Here is an 18,369-nt window from a genome sequence, read left to right as displayed (position 1 = left end):
AAGAAGCTTCCTAAGTTAGTTAAGTGTTAACTTCTTATTATAAAACTTGTATTGTACATTGTATTGTGTATAAAATTTTTATTGAAAATTGAATATTATTATATTGAATTAAGAGATGTTATTCGTATTGCATTATTGTATAAGGTAGTAATTGTACAATTTTGTAGGTTATTATGAGTATTATCGCACGAAATTATTGAAGTAACCCTTCAATGCCGGGGGGTATGTTAAGTCATTAAGACCATTTAACTGTAAGATTACGTCATTTTTTCTCTTCTTGGCGCCTTGCATGGCGCAGATGTTCATTACAGCAACCCTGTAAACGCTTACTCAATTTTATTTTTTATTGCTGTTGTTGTTAGTAGTAAGTCATCGCTTGAAAGATGACACGCATTTGATTAAAGTTGTCGAATAAAATATTTAGTACAGTCCACTTCTAGTTAATTTGAAATTGTTGTATAACAACGCACGCGTCGCATGAACAAATAATAATGTTTAATATTTTTGTATTTGTTCTGCGACGCTAACACATTGTCTGTGAAAATCGTCTGCGAGACTATCTGAACAGTCGCGAAGTTTTACCACGGTTACCAGTTTTTTCTTTACCATTGTTGTTGTTAAAAATAAATAAAAAAATGGTTGTTTTAAAGATTTGAAGTTGTGTTTAATTGCTTATTCGGATTACATTTTTTTAATATTGGTGCATCATTTTCGGGAATTGTATGAACCACCTGGTGTAAAATTGATATCTCGTTTCGTAAATCATTGGAAACCTTTGAAGGTGGGGTAAGTAACAGTATTTAGTTCGAGAATTTGTTGATAATAGTTTGAGTTTCAAAGAATTTAAGTGAAAATGCATTGTGTAGTAGTAGTTTGTTTACGGTTTTGTTCGGCAGTATAGAATTGTTTTGTTGTAGTATTGTTATTATAATGGCTAAAGGGTTAGATAGACTTAAGAAGCAACGTACCTAACATAGAGGACAGGTAACGAAATTAATATAAAAAATAGAAAATCGTATGTCTGAACCACATATAGAAGTAGATGAATTAGAAAATCTTAGTTCAGTTACAAATCAAAGTTAAACAGCTCAAGTCTTTTGACAATAAAATCGGAGATCTTTTAGATGATGCAGAAATGCAATCGGAAATAGAGACAATTGATGAATTTAAAGAAGTAATTATATTTAACTCAGTAAAACTTAAAAAATAAAATTGTTTCAATCCTCATCTCTACGAGAACCCGCATGTGTGCAGCCAATAACAAACCACAGTAGACCAATTACAGACGCGAAGTTACCTAAACTGAAAGTTCATATGTATTACGGGGACCCATCTGAGTATTCAAATTTCTAGTATCAATTCGAAAATTCTATTGACAAAAATCCTTCCCTTTCAGATGTTGAAAAATTTTTTTATTTGTTTAGTTGCCTTGGAGTTGAAGCTCTTTCTTGTCTCGTATTAATTGTTAATCTCTTGTTAATTCTTAATGTACCCTTAACCGAGTACAGGTGGGGTGTGTTTAATATTTTTGTATTTGTCCTGCGACGCTAACACATCATCTTTGAAAATCGTCTTCGAGACTATCTGCGCAGTCGCAAATTGCTACCATGGTTACCAGTTTTTTTTTACCGTTGTTGTTGTTAAAAATAAATAAAAAATGGATCTGAAGTTGTGTTTAATTGCTTATTTGAACTACAGTTTTTAATAATATAAACATAAAGAGTACGTGTAGGAACTCGTTCCTTATACTACAAATCTATTTCATTTACAGAAACGTATTTTATGAAATATGAAAATCTCATTCTCAACAGGTTGTCTCACACAAGTCCTTTAAAGTATTAAATTTTACAATATTAGGAATAAATCCATGTACTTTTCATGGGAATACCAAAAAATATGTAATGTTCCAAGTCATCACTTCTTGTTCTACATGGGGAAGCACAATACTTGATAGAAAATCTCATAATAAATAAGAAATTGTCCGTGGTGTATCAAAGCTTGATCTAGGTATTTAATCACTTATACATCTTCCCTGAGAATCAGTATTATCCAGTCTAACTTGCCAAGAGACCACACTTTTTTTGCGATAAAGATTTCAGACTAAAAAAAAAAAAAAAAAAAAGAAAAGAAATTTTCGCATCAAAATCATTAACATGACTTTCAATAGCAGACAAATTATCAACAACTTCATTACAAACAGTTCCAGTGTGGCTCCTAGTCCAAAAGAGTTTGACTTCGTTAAAGGTATTAAGAAAGATGTACAAATCCTTAATCTGTTTTACTAAGTTATTACTGGAGCCATAATCTGCTATCGAAATGATAACGCTCTGCCAATCTGTATAAATCTCCACAGGTTCCTTTCTAAAATTAGAAAAATTAGCCAAAGGGAGATTCTAATTTTCAGTGTTAGTGGCTGTATGGTCGGAGCATAGTATATCGAGCAGAGTAAGCGGCTGAAAAATTGAATATTATTATATTGAATTAAGAGATGTTATTCGTATTGCATTATTGTATAAGGTAGTAATTGTACAATTTTGTAGGTTATTATGAGTATTATCGCACGAAATTATTGAAGTAACCCTTCAATGCCGGGGGGTATGTTAAGTCATTAAGACCATTTAACTGTAAGATTACGTCATTTTTTCTCTTCTTGGCGCCTTGCATGGCGCAGATGTTCATTACAGCAACCCTGTAAACGCTTACTCAATTTTATTTTTTATTGCTGTTGTTGTTAGTAGTAAGTCATCGCTTGAAAGATGACACGCATTTGATTAAAGTTGTCGAATAAAATATTTAGTACAGTCCACTTCTAGTTAATTTGAAATTGTTGTATAACAACGCACGCGTCGCATGAACAAATAATAATGTTTAATATTTTTGTATTTGTTCTGCGACGCTATAGCCAGTAACTTTGCTCGATATACAGATGCATTATCAGACAACCTATATTTTCTCTGAATACTTAAAATTTGTCACAAAAAAAGCACAAAAGTGGACCCTACATAACCATTTAATTTAGATTCGTCTGTAAGCGTAGTAAATTCAGACATCCGGAAAGCCCATGTGGCAAATTAATTTCATGTTCAATGCCAGATGATTTTCCGAGACATTTCCCAAATTAAAATCTCTATCGGAAAAGAGATTTCCAGTCCACGGCTACAGTGCCAACTCTCAGTTGATAAATAGCATGTTGTTTATCAGTCAAAATATCTATCGGAATACATCCAGCGAAAGTCTGAAGAGGCATAGCCGAGACGGTTTTAAAGCATTTATTGATACACGAAAGAACTATTCTTTGAATTGCAAAATTTCTTTCGTATCCAGACAGAATCTATCCACCATGCGCCATATGCATATAAGATTTTCCTTTCTAATGCTCTTTACGTAAACACTTAGAAATTTCACTTTGGAAATACATCTTATCTCTGCTAAAATCGTAAGACAAAGTCGGCCGAGAAGATCGCTACGTGTAGATGGGCCTTAAATTTAACTAGCAAAGACAACTTCTTCAACTCTGGGCAGCACAATTTAAAACGCTATGCATCTATATCCTATACAACTTGTGTTTGTTAGCCATGGCAAGTGGCTAACAAAATCTAAGCCTGTATACTAACTTATCTGATAACACAACATTAAGTGCAACACCCGGAATAATATACCACAATAGCGGGCCATACATTAACACTTAGGTACAATCCCTTTGGTAACTTGTGATACCATTTATTGCCACGATAAATGCAGACTTTTCTATCATTCAAAAAACTCACTCGTCAACAGAAAGATATTTCTTGAGCAATTCATATCTTTTAGCTCTTATCTCAAGCGGCCACCAAACATAGTTAAAAGTGCTCTTAACGTCCAATGAGAAAACTGCAGTGCGCTTATCCTTTCCTTCTATCACGAAGGGTTTCAGAAATTTTCAGTTGCTTGCGTAGTGCTTCTATCTGGCGTAAAAGCATATTGATTCTTATTTAAGAAATTATTTGATAAATGAACACCTGTTGCGTGCGTACGGCTTTATAATAAATTGAATGCACAAGTCCGATGAAAAGTGAATAAAATTTATTCTTCACAACAAATAAAACAAAATGCTGAAATTTCTTCAGAGATTTTCGTGCAATATCACAATATCTCACAGTAGTTATACTTTAAACTACTAAAACGTTTTACAGAACACAATTCAAAACAGAGAAAGCTAATTCGGTTTCACCGCGAATTCGCTACAATCAATAACAGCAATATATAAACAATTGAATTGATATGTTTCCCTCCGCATTTATATGCTTTTTAATCAGTACGAGAACATTCTGGTAATTTCTCGATTTTTTTGGATAGCAAAAGAGTACAATTACGAGATATCTATTTATTAAAATTTTGAATGATCCTGTATTTTAATATTTCCGGCGTAGCTTTCTCTTCAAATAAATCTCGTTCTGCATTGCACGGGAATATAAAACAATTTTAATTTAATTCAATTTAATTTAAATTCTACTAAAAATAGCTAAATAAAGACAAAACATGCCTCTTCGGACAAACCAAAACCTTACCCCAACAGGGCAATAAACAAATAGAACGAAGCGAAGAAGGATAACCTTCATTCTTGTTTTATTTGTAAAATAAAAGCAAAACTGCCTCCTTTCAACATTCCTGAAAAATCCCTCTATGGAGACACTCATTCAATATTAGCAACGCAGAACTTTTTGTTACAGTAGCAGGCGGAATCTTACAATCTGCTCTAATCTGATTATGAAAAGGCGAATTATGCTGAGTGTCATCTTCAGAAACGGATTTTTTAAAAGGTAATATACCGCCTCTTATATATTTTTAGTGTAAGATCTATCAGGATTTCTCAAAGTAGTCTGTAGAACTGGTTTATACTTATTAGCAGCAATATAACATGGAAGACATAAAGCTTTATAAATACTCAGTGTCTCACATAATTCTTCGCATTAGCGCCTTTTACTCATATTAATTTCTCGTTTGAATTCAGCCACACTTCCTTTTGAATTGAGCCTTCAACATAACCGTTTCTGTTTGACTATGAATACACCTCTGAGATTTTCTTTTACAGAGCCGAAATTAAATTCGTTACAGGGTCAACTTTTCTGTCTGCCAATACACTTTTATCCAGAACCTACATTTTGATTTACATTATGTTTTTTTTAAATTTCTCTTACAGATATCCACGATTGAATTTGTGCTATCTGTAAGAAAAAGATTTAGATCAGAAATAATTCCGGATTTTGTATAAAGGTCTGTTCAATAAACCAAGTAGTCATAAGCAAAAATTTAACCAGTTCAGGTCTCTTGTATAATATCGTTCGCAGGTCTTTTCTCTAATAAGTTTGTAAGGAAAATCAATTTTGTTACAACGATAATCACTACATGAGATGTCCAAAAAACAAGACCTACTCAAAGTAAAAGATGACTTTGTAATCGTGAAATCAAGTAAAATCAAGTGAGTAAATAAGTAAAACCAAGTACCGGCTGAACAAAAGGAATAGCGCTTTAAAGAACCCAATTTTTATCAAGTACGTTGCTACTAATGCGAAATCATGCTATGATTGCTTGAAATGTTGCTCAAAGGACATTATCTGTAACTGATTTTGAGATATATTGAATTCTCGACTGATGTCGAATTACGAGCTGGGTTTTTAAACTGTATTTGAGCAACAAGACAAAATGCATGCTGAAGATACGTTGGCAAGTAGGATGTGTGTATTCTCGTGTAAATAGATCGTTTTAGGGTAATTTGATAGTGATGATCTTAGGATATATATAGTACTACTGCAGAAAGTTTCACCATTAAACCTTCTTTAGCTAAATCTCTTTGCCCATTTTTAATCAAGCTTCTTCTCTGTTACCTATAATCTCGTGTATCCTGCATTTTGTTTATAAAATTCACTTAACAGTTAAAGTTGCCGCTACTTTTGCCTTCGCCATAGATATACCACGTTTCATGTCAATGAGTTCATTTTCACTTCTTATTTTATTTGGCTAATGATAGTGGCTGTAAAAAATACTTTCGCAGAGTTCTCTGCGAACGCAATAGCATTCTTTTCAGAGCTGGCATTCGATTCTCTTTTTATCTCCCCAGGGAATCTTAGATGAACATAATCTTAAATATTGTATCATTGTCTATGTCCAGCCAATTGGCACGATCGTATTAAATTCTAGCGGGTTTTGTATATTTAAATTTATAATCATTCACGAGTAAAATTCTTTAATTTTGAGTTCGGCATTATCTGAATGAATAACTATATCATACTATGAATCACAATGACTCACAACTAACAGATCCATTTATTCCACCTACTTTGGAAGATATCACTCGTAGTCTTCTAAAAGAGGCTAAAATCATCAACAACAGACTTAAATGCAGCTATTAAGAATCGAGAATTCTGAATTTACTGAAAATGAGTCACTGCAAGCAATAAAAATTAGTTTGTATTAAAAATGTACTCAACTCACTGTGAAGGTAATCAAGACTGACTGCTCAACAAAGCAAAAGAAAGAAAATATTTTAGGGTACGCAATATATGGCATCAGAAGTATTCTCATCTAAATATAAATTGCGGGCCAACACATTATGACCACCTACTCAATAACTCATTGCGCGACCTTTGGCCTGAAAAACAGCTGCAACTCACCTTGGCATGAATGCCACAAGTTTTTGGTAGATGACTGGACACAGGTTGTATCAAATGTCTAAGCAGCGGTCACGCAAAGCCGAGATGTTCCGACACGGTGGTGTTTGAGCTTTGAGCTGCAGCTCCGTGACATCCCAAATATATATTCTATCGAGTTAAGATCCAGGGAGTTAGGTGGCTAGGACATTAACCAGAATTAATCCTTATGCTCCTCAAACCAATCCGACACAATGCGAGTTGTGTGACACGGGGTGTTGTCCTGCTGGAAGATTCCATTTCCAGTTGGGAAGACAGACGCCATGTAAAGGTGTAACTGATCCGCAGTTACATTCATATAGTCCTCAGCTTTCATGGTCTATTCTATCACAACTAAAGGTACCAGAGCCGCCATGAGAACGTCCCCCAAAATATATTAGCACCACTATCAGCCTGTGTATAACCTATTGTACGGAGGGAGGGGAAGTAACTGTTCGCCTGGAAGACGGTGTACCCTGACACGACCATCGACGTGATGAGAAATCGTGATTCATCTGACCAGGCAACTGTCTTCCACTTATCCATGTTCTCGATATTCCTTGGTCCTCTGTAGGCGTAGTTGACAATGACGTTTGGTTAACATAGGCATACTAGTGATACGTCTGCTGAGCAATCCCATATCCAACAGTGTCCGCTAAACTGTGTGTTCCAAAATACTTTCAGTTAGATCTGCATTGTATTGGGCTGTCAACTGAGCCATTGTCTGGCGCCGACTTTGCTGTGCCAAGTGGTACAGTCTCCGACGTTCTTTTCTTTGATGTTGCGTGGATGTTTAACACCTTAGCCTTTACTGTGGTTTCACCGTCATTTATCCACTTTACGCTAATAAATACTACCAACAGCCGATCGTGAACAGCTTACGAATCATGCAGTTTCGGCGATAATTATTCCGAGTCTTCGAGCCATTACAAACTGCCCTCTATCAGCTCTATCGCTTAGATCAGCCCTCTATCGCTTAGATCAGCAGTCTTTTCCATCTCTCGAAAAAGTAAGGGCAGAAATGATTCCTGATCTTTTTCAGCAGCAGTTAAGTACCATTCCTACTTAATCATGTGCCCTCCACGTCATAAAGACAAGTTCACTGAGAAACGTGGGACGTTCGTAATGTTTTGGCTCGTTAGTGCATTATTTAAATGTTCTTAATCATTACTTGTAAGCTGAATTTAAAATTACATTAATTAGATTATTAAAAAGTATAAAATATGTTTAGATTGTAAGGAAATATGCTTATTCTGTAGAGTCATTAGGTTATTTTGAAGCAGGAGCCGTGAAAAACAATGCACTCGTCGGGACTCGAACCTGAACCTCTCGAATACACGCTGAATGTGCTATCGTTACAACACGAAGGCATGATGGAAGGAAGAAGAAAATAACTTTTAAAATTGTTAAGCACTAAATCATTGTAATTTGGAAGAAAGATTAAGGATCTTACGTTAGGTTGAACTGTGGAAACTAGTTAGACTAGCCACATAGAAAATAAGTTAAAAAGGTCTATGTTTCGCAGAATGACAGCTCTGCTAAACTGCTTGTAGCGTAACATTTTCTGATTTCAAGTTATAAGGTATTTTTCTCGCCTTCTTAGCATGCCTTCGTCGTGTAGTGGCCAGAATACTCGACGCGTATTCGAGAGGTTCTTGGTTCGACTCCCGGCGAGGGCATTGCTCACTTATCACATCTTCTGCTTCCAAAATAAAATCCTCTTGATTTTACCGTGGCTCCCGAACTAAAAAAGGACGAATGATGATTCTCCACCACCAGGATTTTGTAGATTGAGTCCCCTAAACCCCAGCCGCCTTTTAAAAGGAGGAATATATAAGGTATTTCTCCCGCCTTCTTAGCATACCTTCGTAGTGTAGTGTTCAGCACGCTCGACGCGTATTCGAGACGTCCGTGGTTCGAATCCAGGCTGGGGCACTGGTCATTTTCCATCTGCTATGCTTCGAAATAACCTTATGTCTCTACAAAGTAAAGTAATAACCCAAAATTTTGGGAAAACTTTGCTAGAGGCATAATGTATTCTCAAAACTCTCAAAAGTACTCTCAAAAGTACCTGAAATGAAATTTTGAAATGATCTATTTTTCTCAATTTTAGAGCAAAAATATCTTTTAAATTATTCCCAATTTGATTAGTTTTTTTATTTGAAATAACCACTGATTACATTTATCTGCGAAATCTGATGAAAATGTGATCATGCAGGTTCGGAGATGGTACAGTAATCGTTTCTTTTATTAGCAAAACTATTTAAAATGCCGCATTATTAGTTTAAGCGGAATACTTTTATATGGTTTAAAATAGTTTGTTTAAGAGTTTATAATGCAGAAACACTTTCTTTTCCTTTTTGCTTTCCTTTAGTCTCCTTGGGGAAAAAGAGTTTAAACTATCACGATGAAATATTTGCGGAAGAACTGTCCCTAAAGTGCTCAGCGCGATTATTTAGATCAATATATCCTCTTGAAGTAAGATAGTTTTTCTTCACGAATAACTTCTCAAGAGTATTTTAGACGACGTCTCTGTTTTGTCCTCTTCCCTCCTTGACGAATGTTGTGTTTAGGTTCTTTTCTGATTTAAGACAGGCGATCATTTGCAAAGCATTTGTAATGACATGGAAATAAAGTACATTAAAATGAAAAGGTAGATAAACGAAGTTGATTTTCATGAAAAACGATCTCGTAGATTTCAGTACTGTATGTCTGTTTGGAATAAAAAACAAGAATGCTTTCTTTCTGGACTTCCTGTGAAAGTTGCCCTAATCTCCTTAGTTCTATAACGTAAAACAAATCTTTCTTAACAACTTCGAGTCGTACTATAATAAATTAAATTCGTATTATATAAATTAAATAAAAGTTCAGATTTATATATGTTTGTCTAGTTTCTCATATACACTAGCGACTGATTGTGTAAAATCAGAGTAAGATAACATTTTGCATTGGTGCAACTGCTAGATGCTGAACATGTTGGATACATGAAACTTTTTTTAGTTTCTTGTATGCTTTACGTTGGTATATTGGTGTATTGTGAATACGGCAAAGCACACTAGGGCTATCTGCCTAAGGGGAGGGATGCCTTCGTGGAGGACTTTCTAAGGGAAACTGACTCGTATACACGTTACACATGAGGAAAACCACGAAAACGCCCATGCAGCCAGCCCATTCGCGGTATTCGAACCTCGGACCGAACTACCAGTGTTCAACGATTTTACCGCTCGGCCGCTGGTGGGCGCTTTACGTTGGAAAGAGCTTTTCCTTCCTCCAGAGGTAAATATAATTCTTATATAAGCACAAAAGTATCCATATAAGACTGAGAATATCAATTTAGGGTCATGCTAAGTTTTTTCCTAATTATGAAAGGGGTTGTTTTCCTTGCATATTCGTGGTGCCGCCTAGCTGGTATGGTGGTTATCGACGCAAACTGCGTCACCGATGGGACCGGGTTTCAATCCCGGGAAAGAGATGGGTGTTTGTAAGAGTGTAGTGTATGTTCTTCAATGGGGCACTCAAAATACACGGCGAGATGTAAGTTCTCTCAAGAGTTTGGTGATAGGAGGAGAGAAGCTGGATAACCTTGGATACCCCCCCCCAAGGCATTCTTCCTGAGATTTGACACATGCTGCTCCTCTTTTGAAGTGTTTAGCGAGTGTAATTTCTAGTGTATGTTTAGTGAAAGCGTGTTATTAGCATCCGTGAACTCCAGATATACAAATGTTTAGCAAACTTTTATGAACTGGTTCTGTTACTTCAGAATTGTATCGAATTGAATTTTATGTTTCTGTTTTTTCATTGTTGTGTTAAACAGTGCTTCGTTGTTGGAATGCATCAGTTTCAAAGTGCATAATTTTATGCGAAATTTATCGGTTACAGCCGAAAACATCGCGGCAAAAAATTGCGAACGAAAACGTAGCGAAGAAAACAACGCAAGGCGAAAACGTCGTCCTACAAAACATCGTGGGAGAAAACATCGCAGGCCTAAAATATCGTGGTACAAAGCATCGTGGGAGAAAACATCGCAAACAGAAAACATCGCAGTTCTAAAGCATCGTGGTACAAAACATCGTCGTCGAAAATAAAGCGATTCAAAAACTTCGCAGTTTAAAAACATCGTCGTCGAAAATATCGTGGTAAAAAATAAAATATCTACAAATCATCGCATGACGATAACATCGCAGACATGCTTTTTTCAGGCTTTAATAACTGTAAATGGATATTCCCATAATGATTTGTGAGCGCAAGATGGAAAGAAGGGTGATTTTTACTTTCATATTTTTTATTAACTAGTAAATTTTTGCTGAGAAAATAAGAAGGAAACTTAAGCATAGAAAATTAATGCAACTTATAGCACTTAATAGAATTTTAAACCGACTTAGTTAACTAACAAAGGCCATTCATAAATCATTTTTTATAAAGTTTTTACTGGTAATTTTTCATGAAAAGTATAATCTATAAGTTGCATTTAATTTTCTATGTTTAAGTTTCCTTCTTACTTTTTCAGCAAAAATTTATTAGTTAATAGAAAAATGGGAAAATAAAAATTATCCTTCTTTACATCTTGCGCTCACAAATTATTATGGGAACATCCATTTACAATTATTAAAACCTGAAAAAAAAAAGCACGTCTGCGATGTTATCATCATGCGATGATTTGTAGATACTTTATTTTTTACCACGATATTTTCGACGACGAAGTTTTTAAACTGCGAAATTTTTGAACCGCTTTATTTTCGACAACGATGTTTTAGAACTGCAATGTTTTCTCTTTGCGATGTTTTCTTCCACGATGTTTTGTAGCACGACGTTTTCGCCTTGCGTTGTTTTCTCGGCGACGTTTCCGTCCGCGATGTTTTTGCCGCGATGTTATCGTCGGACGCCAGTTTATCATATGGATATTTAATTCATTCTTGAGGCTCTTTACAAAAATGTAGAACTAATTATTACCCTTAATTGGAGATGAATAGCGTGAAATTTGAATATATTTATTTATACTCTTTTGCTTTATCTAAAACTTTATTGTAGGTAGCCATGTTTTCTGTCATTTTATAATAAGTAACTGTATTCTAATACAGTTAGAATATATGTTAAGATTTACCATGCAAACGCTATGCAATGCCACCACTTACTGAGCACTATAAGAAAAAAATGTTATATCATTAGTACTTTTCTGCATGCACAGCATAAATTACCCCAGAAGTTGTCCGTGCATATTTTTCCTACATTTAAACCAGTTACACGTTTATTTAATATGATTTGGATTGTCAGCGGAGCATTTGCCGAAGCCTTTTTGTCCTATTTCAATTCTTTAATTTTTTTAAGTTTTAATACTTTCATCTTGGTTTCTTTCTGATAATTAATTGAATGTTAATACTGAATATCCTTAAGCAAGGTGTCCCAATCAGGGTTGCTCGCACCTCTGATAATATTTTTCCTGCGCATATTGTTAACGACAAGATGTGGGTACATGTGAAGCATGCGAAAAATTTTGGATCATTTGGAAATACTATGAAAGCTATTTCATGTGTATTTTAAAGAAGGAGACCTGAAAACTTCGAAAACATGGATCATAAACCCATGCTCTTTCAATATGGATAATATGTCGGATGCTAAAGAATCGAAAGATGATTATTTAGAATAAACACAAATCGTTCTAGAAATGCAGCTTGTAAGCAATATTTTGGAATATTACTGGTGTTCGGTAATGAATTTGTCCGCACAACTTAATGAAAAGGCACTAACTGTGCTCATCCCATTTGCAATGACATACGTTTGCGAGTCTGGATTTAAGGCCATTTATCAATCAAAATAAAATTCAGTAATCACTTAGATGCACAAGCAGATATGTCAATTGCTATGAGTAACAAAATGTTACAATTTGAAAAACTATTATACAGTAAATAGAAACAGGAAAGTCATTAACATTTATTGAAAGATTTATGCAAATGCTAATTTTTGTGATATTTTCTTATTTCCATGTTTAATTTTTGCTTATTATTAAAACTCGATTGTACAACTTTGTTTTCATTTGGGGGTGCGAAAACATATTAAAAATTATTTAGGGGTGCTACAACACATTAAAATTTTTGTAGGGCTATGAGACAAGATAAAGGTTAGAAGCCCTTTCTAGTGTTAAATTGTTTGTAAAACAGTAAAACAGTTTTCACATGTGAAACACTTGGTATGAAGTGAAAAACACCTTTATTTAATACTTATAGTTGATTTTAATGAGAGTGTTGCTTTCTGTGTTATATTTGCTCGATTTTTCAGAGATTCAGAGATTCCTCTCTGAAACTGTGAAGTTTCTACCAGGGAGGAATTCCTTTCCAGGTAAAAACAATATATGAGTAATTGTAGTAGAAATTCCACAATATAGAAGTGGTATTTTTAGAAGCTACTCTAGCAAGACAAAGTTATTCGTGTATTGCAATCTCATAGCCATTCAATCGATAATTTAATATACGTATAAAAGTTTTTTTCTCAGTTTAACATTTGTAACTGCTTTTATTAATTATTATTAAAAAGTATTTAATTTACAGCAGTAATTTGCATGCAGTAGAAAAATTCTGGTATTCATCTATATACGGTACTTTGAACATCAGTATTATTTGTACGGACGCATTGAGCTTATGTAGTGCACTTTTCGAAGATTTATTCCGAAGTGCAATATAAGTTGCTATTATTATGTGTATACAGACGTACTAGTTTTGCACATTGTACTGAATATGTCAAACAGTATTGAGCAGAGTGAGCATTATTAATGTCCTATTCTGAAAGAAACATATTTTAAGAAAGGAGGAGAGCTCTTGAATGGCCGAGTAAGTAAGACTGCTATATACCGGAATTATTTCTCTCAGTTTTGAATCCTGAAAAATCCATCCGGAAGGTATGGTAATCGCGCAGGCTGATGAATTTCCACGTGTTTATGTTCAAGTTCGAATCTTGCGTAAAGCATCTCATTTGTGACTATGTTCCCATAACACGGGCAGTGTCTTTGCTGTATGGAGAGGACACTTAAAATCTGTCGAACTAAAAGTTCTTGAGGGACGTTGGTAGCTACAGAAGTGGAATTCCTTCCCTCTAGGAAGCCTTGATTAAAATTTAGATGTCCTCTTTAATTATATAATCCATTAAATTTATAAATTAATGTCTGTGGTTGAGCAACAAAAAAGGCAGGGAGAAATCCTCCTCCTCGTTTTAATCCACTCAGATCCGGTTTGAAGTGTAACGAAAGTTCTAGATCAAAGTCGAATCACTCATAATCCAAAACACGAGATGCATGGCCTGGAGGGTTTTCCATAAATTTTAATTAAACTTAATATTTACATATATACAATGTAGGCTAAAATGCCTGAATCGAATATTTAATGCTCAAAAGGTAAGAACTGAATAGTTACAGCTAACATCTCAATCGAATTCTATTGCGTAGTGCATCGAAATTCTACCTTCAAGAAGAAGAATATTTTTTCAAATCACGTGCTCAGAAGGGGAAAGGTCAAGTAAGCCAATAGATGGACTCCTAACGTCATCTCTTGGCGATATCAAAGAATATTCCTTAACACACTCCCCACCTGAACTCTGACAAGAGTTCATCTAACTCAGTTATACATACAATCAAGTACATAAATCACTATTCTGTAAAAATATTAAAAAGTACTAATTAGTCAAACAGTTCAATTCCAATACAGGTATCAAATAATAAATGTTATAACTAATAAATGAACTAAATTTTAAAATATTTTCCACTTAACTGAACAAACTTAACTAACGATATTCAATTTAATCATTAATAGACAAAAAAAGGAAAAAAGCATAACTAAATCGTTAAAGTTCAAAATATCTAAAGTTCAAGAGGATATAGATGTTGAACAGTATGTTTTAAAGTCCCATTACCAGTTTTTAATTCGAATGATCGGACTTTACCATCACGTCCAGGAATAATTTTTATGATTCTACCAAGTTTCCATAAGAGTTTGTTTTTATTATCTCCTTCGACTAAAACAACATCTCCTACTTTTAGTTCTGGTTGAAGTTGCGGATTCTTCAAGAAATGGGCAGTTCTAAGATCTAATAAATATTGTTGCTTCCATTTCCACCACAACTGTTTTAACAGCAATTCTTGATAACGCTTTCTTTTTAACAGCGTTCTCTTGTCGTTTCGCTACCGATGATTCTAGCAAAAGTCAAAGGATACTTCAAATCAGTTTGTCCAATGTTTAAGAAGTGCATTGGAGTCAACGGTTGCGGCTCGTCATTGTCGTTGTAAACGTAACTTAGAGGTCGTGAATTAAGAACTGACTCCACTTCGACAAGTAGCGTAGACATTTCTTCGAAAGTCAACAATGCTTTTCCTACGATTTTTCTTAAACATTCTTTAACAGATCTAACAAGTCTCTCATAAAACCCTCCCCACCATGGGGCTCGTTCGATTATAAATTTCCAATGGATTCTTTCTTTGGCAATGAAATTCTTGAATTTGTCATCTTTTAAAACTTTTGAAAAATTCTCAAGTTCTTTCTTTGTCCTCTTAAAGGTCTTGGCGTTGTCAGAGTAGATGATTACGCAGTTTCCTCTTCTGCTCAAAAATCTGCGAAATGCAATTAAAAAGGATTCTGTTGACATATCTGATACAAGTTCTAAGTGTACAGCTCGGGTTACTGCACAAACGAACAAAACAATATAGGATTTTCGAATGTCTTTAGAACTCTTTACGTAAACTGGTCCAGCGAAATCAATTCCACAGACTGCAAATGGAGGCAATTCTTGGATTCTATCCTTTGGTAAGGGTGCTGTCATCTGGTCTGCTGGTTTAGCTAAATATTTTTGGCAAATTATACAACCTTTTAATGCTTTTTTGACTAACTGTCGTCCTTTAGGAATTCAGAAGCGTGATCTGACTTTAGCTAAAGTTGCAGCAATTCCTCCATGCATTATCTTCTCATGTTCTTTGCATACAATCAGAATCGTTAGTCGAGAATTTTTAGGTAAGATTATTGGATGTTTATTATCTAGTGAGAAGTCAGAAAATTCCAGTCTTCCTCTCAACCTCATGATTTCCTTTTCATCAATGTAAGGAAGAAAATTATACAAAGGAGAATTTTTTCCAACTGAATTACCTTCTTTGAGGGATTTATATTCTTCGGCAAAAAACTCTTCTTTTGCTCTGATCTTATCCAGAAATTTTCTGCTTCTTGTAACTCTTCAGCTGTGAGAGTTCCTTGAATGTCGCTAGTTTTTCTTAATTTTCTAATGAAACGTGTTGTGTAAGCAGTGACTCTTAACACCTTCTCTAATTTGCTATATTTTGATATGTCGAAAAGATCATCTGCACGTTTTTCGATTGTACATTCAAGTTGATGTATATCACCGGATCTCTGTCGGTATTCCAGCTTGTTTTCATCTATTGTTTCTTTAATATCTAATCTTGGCCAAAGTTCGTGAGGAAGTTGAAGCCATTGGGGACCTTGCGTCCAAATGGTGTCATTTATTAACTTGGAAATATTCGTTCCCCGAGATACGAGATCTGCAGGGTTGTCGACACCTGGGCAATAATGCCAATCTTGAGGTGAACTCAATTTTTGTATTTCTTCGACACGATTCCTGACAAAGGGTTTGAAGGCTTCAGGTTGTTTCTGGATCCAAAAATAAGTAATTGTTGAGTCTGTCCAAAAATAGCACGGAATTCTCAATTTCAGTGCTTTCAGAATATTGCTGACTAACTTAACTGATAACAATGCCCCTATTAATTCTAACCTCGGTAAAGTAAGGGATTTTAGTGGGGCTACCCTATTTTCAGAAGAGACAAAGGTCGTTTTGATTTCTTTATTTTCTGTCGTGAAACGTAAATATGCGACTGTACCATAGGCTTTGACACTTGCATCTGAAAAGCAATGTAGTTCGAGATTTTCGACATTAATGTTCGAGTGCATGAAAAGGTAACGAGAGATGGAGAATTCAGCCATTTGAGGCAGCTCTTCACACCACTTTCTCCATTCAGAGGACAAATCTTCAGGTAACGGTTCATCCCAATCTATTTGTGACAACCAAATCTTCTGTATTAAGCACTTTATTCTAACAGTGAAAGGTCCTAAAATTCCAATCGGATCGAATATCCGACCCAACACTTGTAGAAGAAATCGTTTTGTTTCTATTGGTTTAGATGTAAAAGACAATAAGTTCCGAACATCAAAATACAGTAAGTCCTTTGAATTATCCCATGCCATACCTAAGACTTTAAATGGGAAATTTTCTCTATTAAAATCTTCAGGATTTTCATCTGGAACGATACCCTTTTTTACCCACAATTCATGTAATTGTCTCGAGTTACTATGCCATTTGTGAAGCTGCATGCTTGCTTCCTTAAATATTTGGACCGATTCTAGACTCGTAGTTAATGCTTCATTGATCGTTGGTTGGCTTCCAATCACATCATCTACATATACGTTCTCATTCAAAAAGTTAACCGTTGTAGGATAAAGTTTATTATATTTTTTCAGATGATGTTTAATGGTAGCGGCTAATAAAAATGGACTACTATTTATTCCGAATAAAACTCTAGTGAACCTATATATATCAGGAGAAATGGTTTCATCATTAGGGAAATCGGAAAACAGAAACCTGGTTGCGTCTCGATCCTTTTCATGTATGAGAATCTGTAAAAAGGCTTGTTTTATATCTGCGGTGGAGGCTATTAGATTATACCGAAATCTTAACAATATTTCGAATATTTCAGGGTATAAATTTGGCCCAACATGTAGACAGTCATTTAAAGAAATGGATCCTGGGGCATGCGATGATGCATCATAAACAATACGTAATTTACTTGTAGTTCGATCCTCGCGTATAACTTCCCTATGTGGCAAGTAAAACACGACATCCTCTTCATTTGAAATTTCTGAAACTGGTTCGATAATATTTTGTTTTAACTGATCTCTTAACACGTTCCTGTACTCGGAAAATAGATTAGGATCTTTTTTAAATCGTTTTCTAAGTCGATGAAATCTTTGTTCTGCGATTTCCCTATTATTATTTAGATTTGATGCGTCATGTTTCCAAGGCAATCTAACTTTATAGCGAGAGTTTTCATATGTTATATTTGATTCGAAATATTCGACGACTTCATTTTCAGTTGAATCGAAGTTTTCCCTCTTATCAATAAGTCCTGAGTTTTCCAAGTCCCAAAACTTTGTTATTTGTTTGGAAATCAAATCTTCCCCTACAACTACATTGAAAGCTAAAGAGACATCATCATCACCTTTTCGTCCATTTAGGCACCAGCAGAAAATAGTTTCCACTGCAACAAGATTTTTGCTTAAGCATTTAACGTGTCCCATTACTATGTTGTAATAATAATCTGCACCAATTAGAATGGCAATGGGTTTTTTACAGTCGGGAAAATCTGCGAGCAGCAAATTTTTTAATTTTTGTTTTGCTTAATTTCTTCTGATTTAGGAGGAGGAATATCTGCACCTGATATATGATCAGTTACTAATAATTCAACTTCTATTCTAGAATCGGGAGAACTTCTATGTTCTAAAGTTAATTTAACTACGTCATAATTTTTTTGGATGGGAGAAGTATTCCCAAAAGTGTAGACAGTCAATTTTTCTTTTCTTATGACTTCGAGGTTTAATCTGTCCGTTAACTCGCGAGCACAAAAACTTTTCATACTTCCACTATCCAAGAGAAGTCTGGCAAACAC

At 34.9% G+C, this 18,369-nt stretch overlaps 1 long non-coding RNA gene across 1 annotated transcript in view; it reads right to left on the bottom strand.

The window, feature by feature from the left end:
* LOC146996743 (uncharacterized) overlaps window positions 1-18,369 on the bottom strand; it is a 46,261-nt gene that overhangs the window by 6,758 nt on the left and 21,134 nt on the right. The gene's annotated exons all lie outside the window — the stretch shown is intronic.

This window comes from Stegodyphus dumicola, chromosome 6, assembly GCF_044657685.1.
Source record: "Stegodyphus dumicola isolate Sdum_Otavi_A_Nest chromosome 6, ASM4465768v1".
Classification (NCBI taxonomy): Eukaryota; Metazoa; Arthropoda; class Arachnida; order Araneae; family Eresidae; genus Stegodyphus; species Stegodyphus dumicola.
The sequence above is the reverse complement of the archived record's forward strand: the minus strand, read 5'-3'. Positions and strand labels throughout refer to the sequence as shown.